We start from the raw sequence: 15,632 nt of genomic DNA on the forward strand, positions 1-15,632 counted from the left end.
TCAATTATCTCTTTTAAACTAAACTTTTCCCCTTTCTATTCTGATGCTCAAATCTCTTAACATTTTTTTTTTACCTTCTGGTGAGAATTTTGCCTTTTTTTTTTTTTTTTTCTTTTTGGTCACCCAAAGTCATGCTTCTCTTGCTGGCTAATTAAATAAGAAAGTGATAATCAATAGAGTTATTAATATAGACAGCATATTTGGAAATATTAATAGCTAAATCATTTTTTAAATGTCATACAGTATAAAATTTCCTAATAATTTCCCCTGTGGCTGTAATTGGTAATACAGACAAAAATCTCGTAATTCATTACTATTTGTTTACATTGAATTTGTACGACTGAGTGTATCTATAGTCACCCACATAGAGTATTTTGCAGATTAAATATTGAATATTTATATTCTCCAAAGGAGGTATGTGTGCTGTTACTGCACTATCATATATAGTGAGCTTTTTTTTTTTTTTTGTCTTTTCAAGTATTGCAACTTTCGTTGAATAAGTAGGTCATTTCCATTGAGTGTTAATTTTTATTCTGTTTGCTCATCTGCCATAGATGAGTTGTTCACTCAAACTTAGTCATAAATCTGTAAAGAAGACTTCTACATCTCTTTATAAAATAAAGAAGTTTGCTGTGGTGGATATAAATAGGTAGCTTGGGGTTCGTGTATTTTGGAAGTTTTATGTGATTTTTTTTCTGACTTCATTGGTGTAGTCTTGTTCGTCTTCTTTTATTCTTTCCAACCTGTAGACGACTTTGAACTTTAAGGAATATTGAAAACTTACCAGGATCAAAATTTGGATTTAGATTTGTTATGTCTGTATTATCGGCCCTAGAAATGAACATGGTCAATACTGTCAGACTAATAAGCACTTGTTAAATAATTCAGAAGTAGTAACAGTTTCACTGTTAAAAAAATGATGAGGGGGTAGAGCAAATTGAACAGTGATTGTAAAAAGTAAAGAAGTAGAAATCTTCTATTTTTATTTTTAAGCATCGCTGTCATAACTGATTATGATTAATGAAAAATATAATTCTCAGTGGGAGGTGTATAGGCAAAGTGTGTTCTAAGACATTATTTGTAAGCAGAGTCTTTTACATCATACTATTTAGGGGAAACATAACTGGCAACATGGTCTAAATGTTAGTAATAGCATCATGAGGAAGAACACTTGAACTTTCCTAAAATTTTTAAAAGAAGACAGTGTAATAGATAATAAAAAATTTAGACATAAGGTTTTTCCTTTCAGAATACCATCCATTTTTTTTCATATTCCTAGAATGAAAATATTTAAAACACTTGCCTTACATATCAATATTAGCTTGTGTTTAGTGAACAAAAAGGAATTTTTGATACTATTAATAGTATCAAATAAATTTTCAATTTATTTCCTTTATGTTTGTATTTATCCTATCTGATTATAGTGTATTCATTTTATGACTAAGTTACTTGTTAGAATTTTCAATTGCTTATGTTAGAGATTTAATTAAAAAGCAAGTATAAGATGATTGCTTAGGAAGACAGTCTGATAATGTCTAGAAAAAAAAGTTGGGATCGAAGGTAGTGAGATGAAGAAAATTAAGCTTATAGTATCACCTCTTTGCTTCTCTCAAAACGGGTGCAGACAACAGCCTGTCTATTCTACATGTTGAAAGGAACACCATAGGAATAAAACCTTCTGCAATAAAAATCTAACTTACTTACTTTATATTCCCCTCAAATTTATCTGTGGTCACACTGGCTTAAGAAATACGTTTTCTTGACATTAGGAAAATTTTAAGTGGTGGTTTTTTGTTTTCGTTTTTTGTTTTTTGTTTTTTTCTGAAGAGACAAATATAAATCAGGTAAATCAGGTACTGTGAAAAACTAATTTGTATAATTACCATGAAAAATAACTTTTAGTGGGCTGTAAGACTGTCTCTGATATTAGCGGTACTAAAGTTTGGCCATAATGATAAAATATTTATTACCCAGACAGATTTATTCAGCATAGTTAGAAACTTCATGAGTGATAAGTACATTCAAGTTAGCAGGTAACCTCCAGGTGTGAATCAAAGAAAAGTTATCTTTTCACATCTGTCACCTTATCACAACTGTAAAACCTCTAAGTTTGATATTGTATTTTTAGGACGTCTTGATATATGCCTTTGCTCATTTTATTTATTTTTATCTACTTTATCTCCTCTACTTTGTAGAGTAAAAGGTGCCTACTACTGACTATAGATTTTAATTACTATCTCAATAATTTGCAAGCTAATTTGGCCAAGATATTAGTTTAGAATACAACTTGCCTGAAGAACTAGACACGCTAGACTTCCCTCATAGTTGAGTCCTGTCCCAAGGACTTAACAGGAGACCTGCCTGATTACGAAGAACAATTAAGGGTTAAATGTCAGGTGGCACTGTGTACTGCTCAATGCTTAGCAGGTTGACAGATAGGAGAAATGTGTGAATATTATGATTACTTCACATGTTGATGTGTTTTCTTATGTTTCTCAAATATAATAAGCGCTTGATAACAGGATAACGTATTTACCTGTTCTTAGGGAGCTTTTAACTGAAATCTGTGTGTGCATCATACCTGAGAGGCAAATAATAAGACCAACTCTAATGCTTTAGCACATGATTCCTCCATAGAATTGGAAGCTGTTTCAAGTGGATTATATTCATAATGCATTTAAAAAGCAAAATTACATTCCTGGATAAAGTCTGATCTTTATTGTCTGTTCTTTCCACTATCAATTCTGCAAACACCTAATGAGTGTATGTATAACGCAGATGTGTATTATGTAGAATGAACATCTCTCTCCTTTTTAGAGGTTAAAAAAATAAGCATAAAAGATGGATTTTTGTTTTCTCCCATAATTTGTTATTCATTTATAAGTTCCATGAAGTTAACTAACAGCATGGGAAATAAACCAATCTGGATATCTCTCTTGTACTAACTCCCATACAGTTTAATGTCAGGTGTCTGACTCAGATGATAGCAGTCAGATAAAAAGATGTTCAAAGATTTAACCAAAATATGAAACATCGTCCTTTTAATGGGAAAATTCTGTTGAGCAAGAAATGGACTAAAACACAGAAAATTCTTCCTTACGTCATTCATTCTGTCCTTTCCTTTTCATTGATTGATAGCATCGTCATTTCTATTAAATTTAAAACTTGAATGCGTGACCAAATGATATTGCTAGAGAAGAAAAAAATGAAGGGCTGTTAGTATTTAGCTTCAGTGAATAGTGTTTATTTGGGACCCTTTAAGAGCATGCTTCATATTCTTTCATTTTAACTAGGAGCTGATAATGGTTCAGGAGAAGACCTTTTATTCGTTCTGATTTCTGTGTTTTCTCCTGCAGTTTGGAAACTGCGTTCCCTTTCCTTTCGCACTATCTGTTCTTCTCCTCACTTACTAGTTGAGAGTTCATACATCTCCTCTGGAGATCCTGTGGCGTATGGTTCTGCTTGTCCAATAGGGGGGTGTTGCATTTCTACACATTCAGTATCCTTTTCCCTTGGAGGCTGAGAGTAAAACCTCAGCAGTATTCCCTGCCTTTGCCAGCCTGAGGAGTCAGAGACTCAAAGTTGTTCCCAGCTCTTGCGCCTTCATTGTAGAGCTGCATTCGGCTCAGTGGGCTGCCGAGAAGGACCAGACCGAAACAAGATTTAGAAGAATTCTGGTGAGAACTGTTTATAGGGATATGGTATTTTAAAAGAATGTGGTAAACAAACAGAATTGTGGCATAAACAAAGATAATTAGCATAAACAATGTCGTTTTAGGACAGGTGGTTTAAAAAAACAAACAAAACAAAAAACCCAAATATGAACCCAACTTGAATGCTGCCAGTTTGGAACCACTGAACCTTAATCTGTACTTCATGAGAATTACCCAGGTTTGTTGATAAACTTGTTAACATGCTTTTTCTGTTTCTTTTGTATCATTTTCCGGTCATTATGCCCTTTTGTCACCCAGCTTGAAAGTAATTAATCTATTACAAGGTAGTTTAAGGACTTTTACCCATAAAACATGACAGAAGGAAAATTAAAAACAAAAGCTTGTAGATGTTCATAGGCATTTGAAGTCAGTGTTGAACCTTTAATCAATTCAAACCTGAACTCGTCTCATTGTATTTTAAATCTCTCTTTCTTTTATCTAAGTAACATTTCAGTTACTTGGTCTTTGATGTTAATACATTTACTTTTGTCTCGCCTTGGAATTCAGGGTTTTTTGTTGTTGTTGTTGTTGTTTTGGGGGTTTTTGTTTTGTTTTGTTTTTTAGCCTCTTCCCCCCCAATGGCTGAATCATCACTTGTCTTGTATGTTTATTTCTAAGTGTTGCTTATTGTTTCTTCCTATTTTCTTTATAACTTAGTGAAGATGGTGTAGCAGTATGTATCTGGCTGGGGATCACGCAGTATGAAGATGCTAGTTGTTGTGAACCACATTATCTAAACCTGCTCTGCTGGCATGATGAATTTTTATCTGGAGACATTTAGGTTTATTACTAAATGACATTTTTTTTCTTAATGTCTTATACTGAAATATTTTTACTTTATTGAAATGTGAAGTGTGGTGAACAGAAAGCTGTTTGTTTTTCTTGCATTAAGGACCAAAGTAGTTTTTGGTAAAGCTAAAAAGATTTTTTTCCCCCCTCTTCATTTTCACATGGCGAATGGGGACCAGGAATTCCAAGTAGGTATCTCTGGTATTCTGTAGCCCTTCTCTTTGCTGAAATGAAAGCATTTGTGAATGAGTTTTGGTTTCTTGGAGTTATAAAAATGTGTGTAAACTAGTAAACCATGTCTCATTCATGTGCTATGGAGATTTCTCGTACTTCAGGGACAAAAATAATTTGGCTACTAACGAATTAGGGCTACCTGCCAGTGCCAACACATACTGTAGGTAAGAGGAACACTATAAAGAAAAGCTGCTGGCAGCAAATCCATTGAAACTTTCATATGTAACAGTGTTCTATTTCTGCTCTTCACATCTTTGAAAGAATGTGTTTTTTAGAAAAGAAAATGTTGAGAAACAGAAAATATGATCTTTCTTAAAAATGTATTAGTAGCTTTGTTTTTAATATTTCTCATTGTGGAGATGCATAGAGTTTGATTATGTTCTATGCTCATGTGCCTCTCCCCTACCTATCCCAGTCATTTCTGTCACATTGAAACCATAGAATCAGATGGACTGAGAATAGGTGTAATATGAAGAAATGAAATTCACTGTGGAGCCCCCCCCAAAAAAAAAAACACACTTAGGACCTTTTATAAGGTTTCTATACTGGCGGTTTAAGAGAGATCAGTTAGGAGGCTGAGCTGCAATTTTATAAATGAGTGTTCTCTCCTTAAGGGCTTCAGGAACACTACTGAGAAAAGAAGGGAAAGGGTTAACCTGCTTGGCTTGTTGATATATTTTTTTAATCTAGGAGTAAAAGAAAACATAAGCCCAAAAAGTGTTTGGTTGGTACATTTTTAATCAAAATTTATTTCAATATGTAGTCAGTGATTTACTTTAGTACTGATTTTGTTTTGTTTTTGTATTAATTAGGATCAAGATACCAAGGTGGTAGTTTGGAAACTGGTTGTAGAACTTTCACGTATGATCTGTTGAATTGTCATTTTCAAAAATTTTGTATTTATCTAATAAGAGAACATTGTAATGAAAAAGAAGCACAAACACTGAAAATGAGAAATAGCCTTCACATGAGAACACAAAATGAGAAAAATAATGCTGTATTATGCTGTACTTTCTCACTCACAGTTACTATAGGCTGCTTGAAAAAGTTCTAAAACATTTTATTCCAATTATGAAGTTAAGGTCTAACTTGTTTGCCTACAATTATTTCTTTGGGTTATTTACCTGGGCCCAGAGTTTGTTGGGCAATAATTTACAAAGTCCAAAGACTTTATTTTTACTCTTTTCCTGATGTCTCTTTGTTTCACCACCCCCCCCTTATTTGCTATTGAGTTTCATCATATGTTTGAAAAGAGTTTGCAGGAATATGTCACACAACATTAACAGTGCTATTTCTTTGCTTCTTTTTCATCTGCACCTATAAGAGATCTATGTTGAAGATTTGTTAGAATAATATATAGTGTTCATATTATTTAGTAGAGAAAGGAATGAGTTGGTGATCAAACTATGCAATTTCTGATTCATTTATTAATTCAGTTTGGACCTTGAATGGGTGATAATTGAATATATAATATCAGATTCAGATTGTCATCTCTCCCATAATATCAGCAGGATGTGAAGAAAACTTTTATGTAATATTCCAAGTACCATTAATCAAACAACACCTAGGAGTAGAAAAACAAAGATAACAATGAATGCTATTTCTGAGGCAAGAACTTCTATTTCCCTCTAGCCCTAAGCATAGCTAGAATATGGGAAATAAGGAGAAGTTATTGTTTTTAGAGCACTAAGGATTATGGGATATAAATATGGTGGTGTAATTTTTTCTAAAAAAAATTAACATTACTGGAAAAATAAAATGGATCTAATTTGACCTAAAAACAATTTAGGAATATTTAATGATTTAAAAGCATTATTTTAGAGAAAGAAAGCATATCCAAAAGGTCCTGATAGCAATTTAAAGAATCAAAGTGAAGGAATAGAATATATAGACTTTTATAAGTAAACTAAAAGATAATTGGGAGTCTCTAAGACTTCTGTGAAGAATATATATAATAGTATTCCAGCTTGAGAAATCTGAAGGTAGTATTGTCATGCATATTGAAGGAACAATTTGAATTCAAAAAGTTTGGTAGCTCAAGATATGCTTGAATAATATTGGGGAATATTTGAGATTTTGGATAGAGATGAGGAAGTTGAGTGTTAGAGGCCTAAGGCATACATAACAAATGAAAATATTTTGTGGACTTTGAGTATATTTCTCCTAAGACATAGAAAAATTTCCTCTCTTTTTGGTAAGCATTTATATTTGTCAGTATCCTCACTGATTTTTTTTTTCCCTAAGTAAAATATATGGAGAGGATTATTAGCTGGGTATAACATCTCAAGTTCTAGTTCTCCCCTATAGACTGAGAAGTTGTTTTGTGTCTTAGGGGATGCATCTGTAAAATGTGAAGATATGCTGGGTAATTTCTAAAGTCTTTGACCTTTGAAATTTTATTACCTTGGACTCCATTTGAAAGATCCCTAGCTCCTTACTCTAGTGGTCAGAATTCTTACATTTATGCAACTGTTGAGAGCCAGAGTATTTTATATTCCCAGCCCTTCCATGGGGGAATCATTTCTCAGTTTACCTGTCTGTTGAGTGGTATTGTGCAGGAACAAATAGTCATAGTATATTTTAGGAGTTTTAAATCTAAGAACTAGCTCTAATTCTTATTCAGGATTAAGTTCTCAAATTTGCTATGAACTAGTTTGAAGCCGATGGTTCAAAAGAGAGGATTCATGTTTTATGTGGTTGAAACTCTCAGGTGCCTCAGATCGCTATCCTCAACTATTATGAATACCATGAAAAATAAATTATATATGGACTATTGAAAAGGGAACTATGGGGCAATATGAAAAGCATGAGAGTGACATTTTAGGTCAAAGAGCTTGACGTATTTATAAGAATAAGATAAAAGAAAAAAAAAAGAAAAGGCTAGAAAGTAGAGCATCAGGACAACCCTGGGGCTATGGATAGTATATATCTTTATATGAATAAATAAAACACTGGGTAGGAAAGTGGTAAGATTAATTAAGACTATAAACAGGTAGCCCAAAGAAAGATTTTAGGTGGTTCCCAAAATAAATTAGTCAATTATTAGGATCATGTCAACCAACCTTATATGCAATAGTTGGTGGCTGGCAATTTTAGGAAAATAAATGTTAAACCCTAAAGCAAGAAGTAGAGGAATAAACAATGAAAGATGCACTTAAAAAGCTATATTATCTGAAAGGGCAAGCTTCACATATTGTTAATATGTTACATTCGGCAGATTGCTTGCTTTTTTTTTTTTTTAACACAGTGTTTGGAAAAAAAAAAAAGTGTAGTTATACCATCAGCAACATAATCTGTGACTCCGTATCCAAGGACTATCTGTATTATATGTACTTTGAAAATATGGCTATGGTATGACAAAGTCCTTGTACAGATTAGATGTAAGTTTTAAATATAGATTCACACATTTAGGATAACATAGGAATTGGCTATTAGTTAAAATTCATTATTTGCTTAATAATTCAGATACAGAATTTTTAAAATTTCTATTCCTGCTACTTTAATTTAAGAATAAAGAATGGGTTTTATTCTCTTATTCTCTTGGTACAGAAATAAAGGTTGTAAACAAAACAAAACAAACAGAAAAGGACCTTGCTGCACCAGAACTACATTTAGAACTAGGACCAAAGGGAAATGTGCAAATATCCTACTGTTAAATAAGAAAGAAAATCTGGAAATCATCCAGTTGAGCAACTTACTGCTAATATATTTTATAATATAGCATTTAGTGATATACAAAGTTGGCATATGTTCCTACAGTTCCTAAATCAAGAATTAAAACTTTGTAATGTATAAGTCATTTAAATTCTTTGGGTTTCAGCCATGCTTCTATAAAATGGGCTTTAAAATGAGTATAAAATTATTTATCCCCTAATTCTTATGAGTCATTTTAAACTTATGAAAATTTATAAAAATATTTGGATTATCTCTGAATGCAAGCCACTGAATTCAGACTTTGAAAAAAATTATTTTTGATAACATACATGTTAGCATATGAAATAATGTCTATAAGAAATTCATTGACTTATTTTTAAAATTTTGTTGTAGCTACAACTATAATTATCTTAAATGCATTTATGATTATTGATCCCAGGTAAATTGTATCTCTGTAGCAGCAACATAGCATAGCTTCCTCTGCTTACTGCTAGTAATGAAATATCCTAAAACTACTTCTCTTCCCCTTTAATATATAAGAAATATGATACACTAAAAGCTATTTTTGCAAGTGTCAGTATCAAGAATTAAAATAATGCATTTCCTGATCTAACATATTCCTATATTTTAAACTATGCAAATTAAAACTCATTTATTTGTATATTGTCATAAAAATGAATCATTTTATATAAAAATACTGGACAAAAAAGAATTTTTTATTAAGATAAAAAGGGTCACTTGCTTTGTAAAGCATTGTTTGTACAAATATTTTGAAAATAGGAAAATACTAAACTTGAAGAAAGTTATCTATACCAATGGAGTGCATCATAGATTTTCATGGTGAAAGCAGCATGAGGAGTTTTGCATTAGCTACCTATTTCTTATATTCTGGGTGAAGCTTGGGAAAATTTATAGATTTCTTTTTATGGGCAACTGTATAACAAGCAAACAAAAACATCCAAGAAACAGAAACTTGATTTTTGATATAAAATTGTTTTCCACTGATATCATCTGTTGGAAGCCAGAAGCCATCCAAAGTGCTGATACCAATTTAAGAAGATGATCTTTTGCCTTAATTATACATCTGGGAAATATTAGCTGAACATTTTGTGGAGAACAGTGAATACCTTAGTTGCCAGTTGTCTAAAATGCTGCTAATGATCGACATAGTGCCAGTGTTTTGATGGCTAAAACCTAGGCTGAATATGAATACAAAGAACACAGTTGGGGGAAAAAAAAAGCACACGTTTTACACAAAACAGATTTCAACCATCTGCTTGGCACTTAAGTTTGCGACTATAGGCAATATATGAAAGAGACCACTGTCCATGTTATGAATGGTATCACTTTTATTGGTACCTTAGAAAAACCATAGGGTTTTGAAAGCATATATAACCCATGATTTTCTTTAGCTAAATAATGAAAACAAGGGCCTCAGCCAAAATTTTGTTCCCTCTATAATCTCTTCTATGTCAGTCTTCTTTTCCGAGCAAAATGGGTTTCGCTAATAAAGTAGGTCTTAGTTCCACACCTCAGGATATTAAAATATACCAGACAACTCTACACAAGTCGCCCTTAGGACGAGAACCCCAGATGGTTATGAGATAAAATACTGTTTGCTTTAGGAATAGGTTATATTCCTGAGTCTGTTGCCTGAATACTATGGTGCATGTCAAATCAGCATGGAAGTTAATGGTCCAGAAGCACTTCTGAATTTAATGCTTTCCCATTTGTTCTGAATTTATAGTATTAAATCAGACCAATGCTGTTTCATCACTAGTTCAGTAACGGAAAATCATGCTATAGATAGTAAATTATAGGCAAAATCTAATTATTTGACCCATTTCATTTACCTTAAAAGTATGGGAGAAATCCTCAATAAAAGAATATTGGCAGGTATTAAATATTAGAAGCTTTTAAATTTATGGAGTAGTTGGTAGGAGCTATTATAGACTGTGACTTAGCACATGATAAGCCAAAAATATATTTTGACCAAGTCATTTGACCTATGTTATTTTCCTTAGCTGAAGTAGATTTTGCATTTTAAATATCAGGAAAATTAAGCTTTTAGAATGTTCATTTGTCTAGGTTGTATCAATTGGCAAAGATATATTGCTTTTTTAGTTTTTGAGGAAGAAGTATATAATTTAGGGAAACAGTATAAAGAAAAGCTCTCAGAATCCTTTTATAGTTGTGCTTTCCAATATGGTAGCTCCTAGCCACATTTCACTTAGGCACTCGAAATGTGGCTAGTTTCAACTAAGATTTGCTGTAAATATAAAAAACAGTGGATTTTGAAGACTTAGTCTGAAAGAAAGGATGCAAAACATCTTGCTAAGATATTTTTTTAGTATTGATTACATGTTGAAGAAATATTGATTATATATTGAAATAACAGCATTTTGCTATACAGAGTTAAATAAAATATGTTGTTAAAGTTATTTTCACCTGTTTCTTTTCACTTTTTTAACATGGCAACTGGAAAATTTCAAATTACATGCATGGCTCTTATTTGTGGCTCGCTCACATTTTATTTCTATTGGATGGCACTGTTTTATTCCTTTCCATGGAGGGAGGAAAATTAAAACTTCAATCTCTATCTGGATTCTAGTAGTTACAGCTCAGTAGGGTAGTAATGAATCAGAAAGAGTTAAGTTTTTTATTAACCATCTTCCCTTTTTAGCTTCCTTCTGTAAGAAGGTGAAGTTGTATCACTTTTTAAAAAAACCTTGGGAGTAACACTGACTTACATAGATCTTTATATCATTTATCCAATGAATTCTGTCAGTTTCTTCAAATTTCCATGGAATTAGAATGGAAGAGATGTTTGCTTAAGGATTGTATAGGTTATTTTAGAGATTATATGTTTAAAAGGACAATTATATTTACTTTTTGAAATGCCACCATGTATATTTGTCATTTCAGCACTGGGTTTAAAGAAGTTTGTGGTTGGGTGGGAATACCTTCCCCTTTTGCATCCCAGCTGATACTACACACAGTTTCTAAAATTGACCCACAAGATGTGATCCAAGCTCTTTCTCTATACATATAGAGATATACTAATAGAGATAGATATAAAGATAGCACTGACATTCAGTATGTACTTATTCTGTGCCAGCCTTAGCCTCACAGAAATCTCATTTGTTATCCCTATTTCACAAACGAAGAAAATGAAAGAAAGAGATTTGCCTAACTTCCCAGGTAACAAGTGGCAGAGCTGGGATACAAATCCCAACAGTCCAGCTCCAAAGAACTCACTCTTAGCCATCAAACTGGAGTATTGATCTAGATAACAAAGTGTTTCTAGAACTTTATAATCTGTTACTTAAGTTGCAGAAATTTATCCATGCATTCAACAAATGTATTTCAAATACCTACGATGTAATACCAGCATTATTTTCATTGATGAATAAATATTACTAAAAAATCAGACACTGTAAATAAATAGCATACAATGATTGTGTTCCAGACTTCTGATTTTTCCAATCTGAATGAATTCATTCATACATGGCACAGGGCAATGTGCTAGACAGGGGATATCCAGACACATGGACAGTTATATAAAGGGTTTCTTACTAAGGGTTTCTTGAGACTGTTTCTGAGAGATACCAATTTCCAGTGCACATTATAGAAGGAATTTCCTTTGAGAAGTGTAACTACGTAAAATTTCTCAAACGTCTCTTTATTAAGTCCTTCACAGTGGACTTCTTATAGAAATAATATCTTTAGCGACAGGCAGTAGCTCTGCTCAGAAAGTTTATCTCTGATTAGTTTTTGCTATCGTAATGGGTAGGATGCCTCCTTACAATAGAGTAATTTTTAAATATGTCGCTGTTCACATCTTCAGTGGTGAAATTAATATGGAAAACCTTGTGATGAATTGGTAAATAATGATATTAATAATTAATAGGATGGGAATCCTTGATCTCACTTGTCGTCAGGACATACTGCTTTTATAGGGTAGCGGGCAAGGGTTTTGGTAATTTTGAGTAGAAAATTCAGCAGGTATGGAAAAAGAATGTGATTGTAAAAAGACTGTAGATTCCTGGGGACAACAAGGCATTTGGGAATGAAGATTGAACCTTATGGTTTTATTCTATTAGATTTCTCAATTTTACTATTAAAATAGTGTATGCTAATGTAGGTTTGAATTAAAACTATATTAAATCTATGATTTAGGTCTTGATCTTGTAAGTGCTTTTCCATATATAGATATGGCTGAGGCTTCTGGTGGATGCTTTGATTTCTTAATACCATACTACGGAGAAACTATATAACTATGGGTAGGCTTTGGAGTCAGACTGTTTAAATATATTCTACAACTCAGCTACTTACTAGCTGTGTCAGTTTTGCAAGTTACATAAACTTTCCATGTCTTAATTTCTTTATCTGTGAAATGGGGATATAATAATTCCCATCTCTTAAGTACTTTACTACTTACATAAGAAACTAACCTTGAGAAGATTTTAATAATATAGAAAGAAGTTAAAGAATATTTCACATAATATGGCAAATAACATTGGACTATAAGTTGATATGTAAACATCAAGTACTTAATAAATAATATTGAAACCAGTGGTTTGTACAGGATTTATTAGAACTTCAAGTACTTCCTAAAAGGATTAAAAATATTTAAAGGAAAATATTTCTGTCATGGAATCTCTTAGCTTTTTTTAATATTATACATGTGTATTACATATATTTGTTATATAACGATACATACATGTATTATAAAATTATATATTATATCTATATTATGTACATCATATACACATTAATGTTTGTGTGCACATAAATAAGTAGTTAAGGGAAGATAATCCTTTCTAAAACATTGGTTAAGAATACTCTTTGTAACCTGACAGTCATAATAAGGTTAATGATTATCATTTTCTGGCCAAAACTACAACAACAACAACAACAACAACAACAACAACAACAACTAAACAAACCCCACAAAACAACAACACAAAACACCTACCATTTTATCAGTAATCACAGTTGTTTTGGGGGACCCTGATGTGAAAGAGTCATTGGTTTTATGATTCCTTAAGTTGTCTTCGATAGAAGTATTGTAGAAGATTCATAAGGCATTCTTTACATTGCCATTTTTAGTACAGCCAGATAAGAGAAAGAATATTGAATGATAACTAACTTAGTGAAGGAAGGCATTTCTATAAGTAGCTAAACTAATGTTTGCCAGGTATGTAGATTTCCTGGTGAAAGGATATTGGCAGAGATCTAAGAAAAGGCTAACATGTCCCTTAAACTATCTCCTTTAAATAACAGTTGTTACATCCAGACGGTTGCTAAGAGATAAGGAACAATCAGTTCTTGACTGAGTTGTATTCTTGCCTAGATTGAGGGCACTCCCACTTCTGTCCTTAAATTGACTCTAGCTTTAGGAGGTCATAGAGACAAAGCAAGAATTTTCCTCAGGAAACACTTTTGGATCTGCTCGAGGACCCGAAAATCATCCCATTGAGACCCTAGACTTTGGTATAGTACAACGCAGTGGGGATCATCTTCATCTGAAGCATGTTAAGGCTGTCTCTTATTAATTGTCCACTTTGATAAATGTGTTGTTTTTGCAGATCTCAAACAATACAGCATCTCACTGGGTCCTCTGGGTTTATTAACTTTAAAAATCATCTCAGATTGACTAAATGAGTTAAATTAGCAGAAGATTTTATATGCTTTCATTAAGACTTACTTAATCATCTCTACACATCTGCATTTAAAGTGATGTAGATACAGAAACATTCCCATCTTGATTTGTTCATTGAAAAATATTTAGTGAATACTTACTATGTAAATCACTTGTTCAGCAAGATAAAGGTACACATAAGTATTAATAAAAGAACAGGAGGAAGTGGTGAATGTAGGAAAAAGTGTAGGATAAAAGAGATTTTTATGATTTATCATGTTATTAATATGAGAATAATCATTAAAAAGTATCACTGTTTACCTTTTGTTAACTTAAAGCATTACCAAAATTGATTGTTTGGGTTTAGGTATAATTATTTGATAGCTGCTCTTTATGACAACATGTAGGCACTTACAGATCACAAAGCTAACTCACAAGCCCAGAATATTTTTGAATTTACATTTGCTGCAACTGAAAACTCCCTAGTCACCAAAAAAATGTCACAGTTATTCAAATACAGAACTTTTCTTAATGTATCTTTTTCTTTTTTTATTAAAAAGTATCTGGATCTATAGAAAAGTGGAAAGAGGAGTACAGTGAGCATTCATATACTTTATACTGTTCACCAGGTTTTGTTATTTATTAATTTTAGGCTTTTACTTTTTTTCTTTTCTTTTCTGATTCATTTACAAGCACATTGCAGGCTAACACTTGTAAGAACTAGGACATTCTCCAACATACCCACAGTAACATGAGCACATCCAAGAATGTAATATTAATACAGTGGTATTATTTGATATAGTCCATATCCACATTTCCTAATGGTCCTGATAATACCTTTTGTAGATTTTTTTTCCCCCATCCTTAAAATCAGAATCAAGTTAAGAATTAGGTATTGCGTTCACTTGTCATATCTCTCTAGGTCTCCCTTCATTGTAAATAGTACCCTTCCATCTTTTTGTCTTGACATTGACGTCAACATTTTTTAAGAGTCCTAGTCATTTGTCTCACATAGTATCTCACAATATTGAATTTGTCTGATTGCATCCTCATGATTAAATTCAGATTAGATACAGATTTAAGACAGTTATTGGAACGTCGTCCTTTTAAAAATCACTTAAGATTATAATTGGATTTGTCAGAAGTGGATACCTATCGAGTTCAAATTTTGGTGTACCAAATTCATGGAGATTTCTTTTTAACTGGCTTAGATTTTTAATAGATCTAATCTGTGATCAGGAAGTTCTCTGAGCCATATGATTTGTCATGCATAAAGCTATTTGGTACTAGTAGTTGAGAGAATAGAAAAACAGCTACAATTTATCCATAAAGTCTACTCTGCAGTTGGACATGAATACTAAATTTTTTGCAGGTAATAACCTAAAAATATTGATTATAATGTCTATGTAATAGTGTAGCACTGTAAAAGCACTGTATATTTTGTTAGGTTGGAATTCATACTTAAAACTACAATGTTACTCTTTATGAAAAATGCTAGATGTCAAAACAAACTCAACTCTTTTTCTTATTCTTCATTCACCATTCTCATCTTTTTAAAAGTAATCTTTTTAAAAGTAAAAGAAGTAATATTTTTAAAG

General features: G+C 32.2%; 1 protein-coding gene across 16 annotated transcripts in view; it reads left to right on the forward strand.

Annotated features, from left to right (window-relative positions):
• SOX5 (SRY-box transcription factor 5) overlaps positions 1 to 15,632 on the forward strand; it is a 985,042-nt gene that overhangs the window by 586,093 nt on the left and 383,317 nt on the right. The window contains exon 1 of one of the 16 annotated variants that reach the window (XM_032349927.1): positions 3,439 to 3,677. The exons of 14 other annotated variants lie outside the window; for them this stretch is intronic. The gene's annotated coding sequence lies outside the window, so the exon portion shown is untranslated. Of the gene's footprint in view, positions 1 to 3,438; positions 3,678 to 13,619; positions 13,887 to 15,632 lie in introns of those variants that run through there. One more of the 16 variants, XM_032349926.1, reaches the window with a different exon arrangement.

The sequence above is a fragment of the Mustela erminea genome, chromosome 6 (genome assembly GCF_009829155.1).
Source record: "Mustela erminea isolate mMusErm1 chromosome 6, mMusErm1.Pri, whole genome shotgun sequence".
In the NCBI taxonomy this organism is placed as follows: domain Eukaryota; kingdom Metazoa; phylum Chordata; class Mammalia; order Carnivora; family Mustelidae; genus Mustela; species Mustela erminea.